Raw genomic sequence first — 9353 nt, forward strand, 5'->3', positions numbered from 1 at the left:
GGCCGGACTCCGACCGCTACCGAGCTTCAACCGACAGATCCGCGCCCCCTGGCAGGTCACAATAACAACCATGATCCTGTTCCACTTCCTGTAGCGGATTCCGTGCGGCTCCATCACTCCCTGCGGCGGACCCATTACTCTCTAACAGACTGTGTCAACGGCCATGATTCTGCTCCGCTCCCTGCGGCAGGTGCTGCGTGACTCCACTACTCCCTGACAACTAGCGGCAACGGACGCCGCTCCACCACCTGCAACAGGCTCTACGTGGCAGGCCATAGCAATAGCCACGGGTCTACTCCACTACCCTTCGCAATAAATTCTCCTGACCATGGGCGGCCCACTACCAGACGGTTACAAATGTCGCCATCAATCCGTTGCCTCCTCCGCCTATAAAAGGGGGACCCAGATACGTTATTCTATAAGCTCATTTCTTATCTCAAAACTCTGCTAAATTCTCCGTTCGAGCACTCTATTCTTGTTGAGGTAGAGAACTGACTTGAGCATCGGAGGATCTTGCCGGAGCAACCCCACCTCCGGTTTAGACTTCCTTTGCAGGTCCCGGCGGCGACCGCGGCTTTCCCGACTCCAGCTTCTCCGGCGCAAGCAGATTTTTGCACCAACAGGATTGGCGCTAGAGGAAGGGCTGTGTCTTCGCAGTACCCTTGTTCTTAAAGGAGCGCTCAACGGATCCGCTTCCGACCATCTTTTCTGGCACCCAATCCTCCTTCCCTCATCTGATGCCTTCTCACGAGGTCTCTGCACAACTACCTCCGGCTATGGTCGCCGATAAGGGGTGGCCGGATGACCGGTCTCTATCAGATTTTGTCAACGTCATCTCAGGGGAATCCCGGCGGGAGGCAATCAGCGCACCAGCTGCATCCCCCAAGCGGCAAAAGGTTGAAGAACCCATAACCTTCACCGAAAAAGACACCCAGGAAGTCCAATTCCCTCATAACGATGCGGTCGTAGTTTCCTTGAATATAGCGAATTACGACGTCCGTCGCATTCTTGTCGACAACGAAAGTTCGGCCGACATCTTGTTCTACGATGCCTTTTCAAGAATGTCCACTCTTAGCGGTCATCTGAGATCGATTTGCTCCCCCTTGATAGGGTTTACCGGTGACGCCATTCCGACGGAGGGAATGATAGCTCTGACTGTGACCGCGGGTCAGTATCCAAAGCAGTCCAGAGCTCTGGTGAATTTTCTGGTGGTAAAGGCGCCATCAGCCTACAATACGATCCTTGGCCGACTCGGCCTCAATGCCCTCAGAGCTGTCGTTTCAACCTACCATTTGAAATTGAAGTTCCCCACCAACCAGGGGATCGGAGAGGTCTGGGGAGACCAAGCCCTGGCCAGACACTGCTACAACATCGCCTTGCAAAGAAGCGATCAAGCGGACCTCTGTCCGATCGATGGATTGGATACTCGCGATGACCTCGCTGAAGAGAGGGGCGGTCCAATCGAAGATCTAATACCAATCCCTTTGAATGACGGGATCACGGAGCATGTGGTGTTAATTGGCTCCAACCTGGGGGAGGAGGTGCGGACGCGTCTCGTTGATTTCCTCTGAAGGAATGCGGACGTTTTCGCATGGGTCCCAGCGGATATGCCGGGGATTGACACAGAAGTCATGAAACATCATCTAGCAGTCGACCCGAAACATCGGCCGACAAAAAAAAAAATCCAGAGTCATGCCCCGGAGAGGCAGGAAGCGATAGCCGAGGAAGTGGATAAGCTTCTCAAGGTCGGATTTTTTAAGGAAGTCAATTATCCTGAGTGGATCTCCAATGTTGTTTTGGTCAAGAAAGGAAACGGCAAGTGGAGGATGTGTATAGATTTCAAAAAGCTGAATAAGGCTTGTCCAAAGGATAGCTACCCCCTTCCCAAGATCGACCAACTGGTGGACGCTCCTCACTTTTATGGATGCGTTCTCCGGCTATAATCAGATTAGAATGGCACCGGAAGATGAAGAAAAGATAGCTTTCATCACTAATCGTGGCCTTTACTGCTACAGGGTCATGCCATTCGGCCTCAAGAACGCGGGCGCAACCTACCAACGACTGGTGAACAAAATCTTCAAAGAGCAGATCGGCCGAAACATGGAGGTTTACGTGGACGATATGCTTGTAAAAAGCAGGTCTTCCAGAAATCATGTCGCCGACCTCGAGGAAACCTTTGACGCTCTTTGAAAGTATAGAATGAAGCTGAACCCAACCAAATGCGCTTTTGGGGTAACCTCAGGAAAGTTCCTGAGCTTCATGGTATCGGGGCACGGGATTGAGGCCAATCCAGAGAAAATTCACGCCATCCAAGAGATGACCGCCCCAAGGTCGATCAAGGAGGTTCAGTGCCTCACGGGAAGGATAGCGGCTCTTAATCGCTTTGTCGCGAGGTCGGCCGAATGATGTTTGCCCTTCTTTCAAACCCTCAAGCAGCCGAAGAACTTCTGTTGGACCTCTGAATGCCAACAGGCATTCGAAGAATTAAAAAGCTACCTTAGCTCACCCCCGCTGCTGGCGAAGCCCGAACCTGGGGAGGAACTATTTTTGTACCTGGCAGTCTCTCCCACGGCCCTCGCAGCTGTCCTTGTCAAAGAAGAAATGAAAGTCCAGCGACCGGTCTACTACATTAGCCGTGCGTTGAGGGACGCCGAGACCAGGTACACTAAATTAGAAAAACTGACCTACACCTTGTTGGTTGCAGCTCGGAGACTCCGACCTTACTTTCAAGGGCACACGGTGACGCTACTCACCGATTAACCGATCAAGGCGGTCTTGCATCGAGTTGATACCTCTGGAAGGATGGCAAAATGGGCGATCGAGCTCACGGAATTCGACATCAACTACAGACCTAGACCGGCAGTAAAGGCCCAAATATTGGCAGATTTCATTGTAGAGTGCACCATCCCAGAGGAGGCCGAACCTGAGCAAAGCAGAGTTGACAGCCCGAAGTCTCAACCGAACTCCCCCAACGAAGAAGCCAGTCCCTCCGATTGCTTTTGGACCCTCTTTGTGGACGGATCTTCCAACATGGCGGTGCGGGTGCAGGCCTGATCTTGGTCAGCCCGGAGGTAGTCATCGCGGAGTACGCTCTGCATTTCGAGTTCCCCGTAACAAACAATGGAGCGGAATATGAGGCTCTGATTGCAGGATTAAGGATCGCCAAAGAGCTGGGAATAGGTTAACTCCGGGTGCACAGCGATTCCCAACTTGTGGTGGGACAAGTCAGCGGGAGTTATGAAGCGCGGGAAGACAGTATGGCCAGGTACCTTGGGAAAGTGAAGGAGCTTACCCCCGCCTTTAGCAGTTTCGACATCAGGCAGATTCCAAGGTCGGAGAATACCAGAGCCGATCTTCTCTCCAAGCTGGCGACATTAGCTCCGGCCGAATTGCCCAAAGGCATCCTCTTTGAAGTTCTAAAACATCCGAGTACAGAAGAATCACAGCCCGTAATGGAGATCGACCACGAGCCCAGCTGGGTCGACCCGCTGATGACCTATCTTAGAGATGGAGTTCTTCCCCGGGATGCAAAGGAGGCTCGGAAGCTCCGAAATCAAGCCTCCCGGTACATCCTTTACAAGGGCAAATTGTACAAAAGATCATACTCCTTGCCCCTCTTAAGGTGCCTCCGGCCCTCGAAAGCTGACTACGCTTTATGGGAAGTACACGAGGGAGCTTGTGGAAACCATTTGGGTGCCAGATCTTTATCCCACAAGCTACTTCGCCAAGGATACTACTGGCCAACAATGCATCATGATTCGATTGAATATGTCAAAAAGTGTGATCGATGCCAGAGATACGCCAACATCCAGAGACAGCCCGCTACCGAACTCACACCCTTGAGTGCCCCATGGCCTTTTGCACAATGGGGGATGGATATTCTTGGCCCCTTTCCCATGGCGTCTGGGCAAAGGAAGTTCCTCCTTGTAGCGATCGACTACTTCACCAAATGGGTTGAAGCCGAGCCACTAGCAAAAATCATAGAAGCGAAAGTGCAGGATTTCGTCTGGAAATCGATTGTTTGCAGGTTCGGTTTGCCTAGAACCCTAATCATTGATAATGGACGGTAATTCGCGGGAGCCAGATTTGCCGAATTCTGTGAAGATCTAAACATCTCCCACAACTTCACATCGGTAGCCCATCCTCAGGCGAACGGCGAAGCTGAGGTAACTAACAGAACCCTTTTGCAGGGGATTAAGACAAGGCTTGAAAAAGCAAAAGGAACTTGGGCGGACGAGCTTTATCATGTGCTATGGGCGTATCGAACCACCCAGAGGTTACCTACGGGGGAGACTCCCTTTGCTTTAGCCTTTGGTATGGAAGCCGTCATTCCGATCGAGCTTAAACTCCCGTCGGCACGAGTCGTGGCATTCGACGAACACCAAAATTCACAAAGTCTCAGAGCCAACCTCGACCTGCTGGAAGAAAGACGGGAGATCGCTCAGGTTCGGATGGCAGCCTACAGACAGAAAGTTGCTCGATATTACAACGCCCGAGTCAAGAACAAAGCATTTAAAGCAGGAGATCTAGTGCTCCGACGAGCTGCTGTCTCGCAACCTCAGGGCCAGGGGAAACTTGCCCCAAACTGGGAGGGACCTTATGAGGTCAAAGAAGTAGTCCGGCCCGAAACTTATTATCTTAAGGAGCTCGGAGGAGCCGACCTCCCATGACCGTGGAGCTCAGAAAACTTACGGATGTACTACCAGTAACTTCATCTTAATCAAAAAATGCATGCCCATATGTCTTGGGACAATTCAGGCAAACTGTATCAAAAACAAAAGGGCAACCTCATAAAGTCGAAGGCCCGGTTCTTTTAGACCGGATGGGGGGAGAGGCCTTACAACGCCCATATGTACCCCCACAGCCCTGTTAGGGACAGGAGGAGAACCTCGCCCTAACTTGAGCAAAGTCGAAGGCCTGGTTCTTTTAGACCGGATGGGGGGAGAGGCCTTACAACGCCCATATGTGCCCCCACAGCCCTGTTAGGGACAGGAGGAGAACCTCGCCCTAACTTGAGCAAAGTCGAAGGCCCGGTTCTTTTAGACCGGATGGGGGGAGAGGCCTTACAACGCCCATATGTGCCCCCACAGCCCTGTTAGGGACAGGAGGAGAACCTCGCCCTAACTTGAGCAAAGTCGAAGGCCCGATTCTTTTAGACCGGATGGGGGGAGAGGCCTTACAACGCCCATATGTGCCCCCACAGCCCTGTTAGGGACAGGAGGAGAACCTCACCCTAACTTGAGCAAAGTCGAAGGCTCGGTTCTCTTAGACCGGATGGGGGGAAAGGCCTTACAACGCCCATATGCGCCCCCACAGCCATGTCAAGAACAGGAGGAGAACCTCGTCCTGACAAGAGCAAAGTCGAAGGCCCGGTTCTTTTAGACCGGATGGGGGGAGAGGCCTTACAACGCCCATATGTACCCCCACAGCCCTGTTAGGGATAGGAGGAGAACCTCACCCTAACTTGAGCAAAGTCGAAGGCCCGATTCTCTTAGACCAGATGGGGGGAGAGGCCTTACAATGCCCATATGCGCCCTCACAGCTATGTCAAGAACAGGAGGAGAACCTCGTCCTGACATGAGCAAAGTCAAAAGCTCGGTTCTTTTAGATCGGATGGGGGAAGAGGCCTTACAGCGCCCTAACGCGCCCTCGCAGCCCAGCCAGGAACAGAAGGAGAACCTCACCCTGGCTCAAATAAAGGGGAAGGCCCGGACTCCTACGGGAGCCGGGTTCCGTCCACGACGCCAAAGAAAACTCTGCCCGGGCTCCTACGGGAGCCGGATTCCATCCACGACGCCAAAGAAAACTCCGCCCGGGCTCCTACGGGAGCCGGGTTCCATCCACGACGCCAAAGAAAACTCCGTTCGGGCTCCTACGGGAGCCGGGTTCCATCCACGACGCCAAAGAAAACTCCGCCCGGGCTCCTACGGGAGCCGGGTTCCGTCCACGACGCTCAGGAAAACTTCACCCGGACTCCTACGGGAGCCGGGCTCCATCGCCGACATCAGGACAACCCCGCCCGGACTCCTACGGGAGCCGGGCTCCGCTGACAATAGCAACTGTCAATAGGCCTTGTCTGGACTCCTACGGGATCCGGACTTCGCCTTTAATCTTGATTGCAGGAAGACTCCGCCCTGACTCCTACGAGAGCCGGGCTTCGCCCACAACTTCAAGAGGGATTCTCCGTTCGGGCTCCCACGGGAGCCGAACTTAGCCTCGACTGCAGCGGAGAAAAACTCCAAGCAAAAAAGGAAGGCAATGGATCGCAACAGCGATGATCGGAAAGCAAACAGCGCACGAGGGCAACGGGAGCTCGGATCCCCGAATTCAAGCCCCAGGAAGGACCCCGAGCCCAAATGGCCTCGAGCGAACCTGCAGCCGTTAACGGAATAACAACTGGGTATCTTCGAACAGCGTAAAAGTCAAAAAGGAGCTCGGCAAATAACAACCCTACGCGAATAAAAGAGGTCATCGATGACCTTGGGACGACATGAAAAAGGAAAGAAGAAAAGAAGGAAGAAAGAGGAAAGGAAAATGAAGAAGTTCGACAGACAACTATTCAATGCAAGATGCAGACAAGGTAACCAAATCTTCTTTTCATTTAACAAGATATACGTTACAGGACCCGATGGATCAAGAAAAAGATATACATCATCGCAAGCCTCGCGGGCACGGCTTGGAAGGGGTATACCGAAGGCCGCTCCGAGCTGCAAACTCCTCTTCTCGTCTCTGTCCTTCTCAACCGCATTCTCCAGTGCGTGTAACGGACCTATCAGCTCTCGCCCCACCTCGCTTCGCTCCATCTCCGAATTCCCGACCCTAGGGAGAAAAGGGTGGGATAGATTCCCGGGGGAGGTAAGGGCAACGGCGGCAGTGACGGAGACCTGTTTCAAGAAGAACTGGAGTCACCTTGGATGCAGCGGTGATGCCAGAGATACACTCCATCTCCGAATGTTCCACGACAGCCGCCACCCAAAATGCTCCGACAAGGTCGGCATGCGCTACTTCCACCGTCCCCGCAACAAGTTCCACTGCCCCACCGTCAACGCCAACCGCTTCTGGTCCCTCGGCCCCGACGGTATCAAGGATCTCGCCATAGCTTGTGACGACAGCTCTGCCCTCTTGACCGGTATCACCCCGCCTTGCTGCTCTGAAATTCTCGGGCAGAATAACTTCACCGGCTGCCCCCGTTATTAAACCCCTGTTGTTGAAGGAATTCTTTCTTGAGCCCCCTTTAAAGCGACGGAGGTTCTCACCGGCCGTCGTTCTCCTCCTCTCCTTCCTCCAAGCCCTAAACATCCCTTCAAGAATGGCTTTCGGGGTAGAGGGCATGGCGTGGAAACCCTCGGAGAAGAATTGGGGAGCTGAAGAAGGCAAGGACTGGTGCGAGGGGAGTAGCTGAGTAGCTAAGCTCTCGGGCAAAGGAAAGGCACCATCCTATCGGCAGAATGAAGCCACGAAGGGGGATTAGGGGGTTTAAATAGCCGATGGATCCTAGCGCAGTTATGACGGCGGATGTTCCTGGGCCAACTGGTGCGTGCCACGTGTCACGCATGTCCCCCTCATCGCTATCGAGGGTTGACCGTTCATAAATTCCTGTGGCACGATGCTTGGGGTCGCGTTCCGATGGGGGTTCCGAAAAGACTCTTCAGGTCACCTTCACCGGAAAGCGGGCTTTGACGTGCACACCTTAAATGCTAAAATATCTGAGGGCGACAGTGCGCAGGATTCGAAGGGACGGTTTCGGCTGTACCCATCTCTCTCTCTGTACTTCCTTCGTTTGAAATTCAAACTCGGAAGTAGGGGGACTGGTGTTGGGTATAAAATACCCACAGTCGAAGTCCTCAGTGGAATCGACTACACGACAACTTCGCCCGGGCTCCTACGGGAGCCGGGCTCCGTCACCAAGAACTCCAACAACTGCAGTCGCAAGCAGACTCAGCCCGGACTCCTACGGGAGCCGGGCTCCACCGCCGACATCGACTACAGGACAGTTTCGCCCGGACTCCTACGGGGGCCGGGCTCCGTCCTCAGCATCAACCGCTGGTAGGCCTCGTCCGGACTCCTACGGGAGCCGGACCTCCCCTCTGACTTTAATTGCAGGGAGACTTCGCCCGGACTCTTATGGGAGCCGGGTTTCATCCTCGACGCCAACAACTGCAGCCGCAAGCAGACTCCGCCCGGACTCCTACGGGGGCCGAGCTCCACCTCCGACAGCGACTACAGGACAGCTTCGCCCAGACTCCTACGGGAGCCGGGCTCCATCCTCAGCATCAACTGCTGGTAAGCCCCGTCCGGACTCCTACAGGAGCCGGACTTCGCCTTTAACCTTGACTGCAGGAAAGCTCAGCCTGGACTCCTACGGGAGCCGGGCTCCACCGCCGACATCGACTACAGGATAGCTCCGCCCGGACTCCTACGGGAGTCGGGCTCCGTCCTCAGCATTAACCGCTGGTAGGCCTCGTCCGGACTCCTACGGGAGCCGGACCTCCCCTCTGACTTTAATTACAGGGAGACTTCGCCCGGACTCTTATGGGAGCCGGGCTTCATCCTCGACGCCAACAACTGCAGCTGCAAGCAGACTCCGCCCGGACTCCTACGGGGGCCGAGCTCCACCACCGACAGTGACTACAGGACAGCTTCGCTCGGACTCCTACGGGAGCCGGGCTCCGTCCTCAGCGTCAACTGCTGGTAAGCCCCGTCCAGACTCCTACGGGAGCCAGACTTCGCCTTTAACCTTGACTGCAGGAAAGCTCATCCCGGACTCCTACGGGAGCCGGGCTCCGCCGCCGACATCAACTACAGGATAGCTCCGCCCGAACTCCTACAGGAGTCGGGCTCCGTCCTCAGCATTAACCGCTGGTAGGCCTCGTCCGGACTCCTACGGGAGCCGGACCTCCCCTCTGACTTTAATTGCAGGGAGACTTCGCCCGGACTCTTATGGGAGCCGGGCTTCATCCTCGACGCCAACAACTGCAGCCGCAAGCAGACTCCGTCCGGACTCCTACGGGGGCCGAGCTCCACTGCCAACAGCGACTACAGGATAGCTTCGCCCGGACTCCTACGGGAGCCGGGCTCCGTCCTCAGCGTCAACTGCTGGTAAGCCCCGTCCGGACTCCTACGGGAGTCGGACTTCGCCTTTAACCTTGACTGCAGGAAAGCTTCGCCCGGACTCCTACGGGAACCGGGCTCCTTCCTCAGCGTCGACTGCTGGTAAGCCCCGTCCGGACTCCTAAGGGAGCCGGACTTCGCCTTTAACCTTGATTGCAGGAAGACTTCGCCCGGACTCCTACGGGAGCCAGGTTCCGCCCGCAACTTCAGCTCCGAAAGGGTTCCGCCTGGACTCCCACGGA

Source organism: Elaeis guineensis, chromosome 12, assembly GCF_000442705.2.
Source record: "Elaeis guineensis isolate ETL-2024a chromosome 12, EG11, whole genome shotgun sequence".
NCBI classification, from domain to species: Eukaryota; Viridiplantae; Streptophyta; class Magnoliopsida; order Arecales; family Arecaceae; genus Elaeis; species Elaeis guineensis.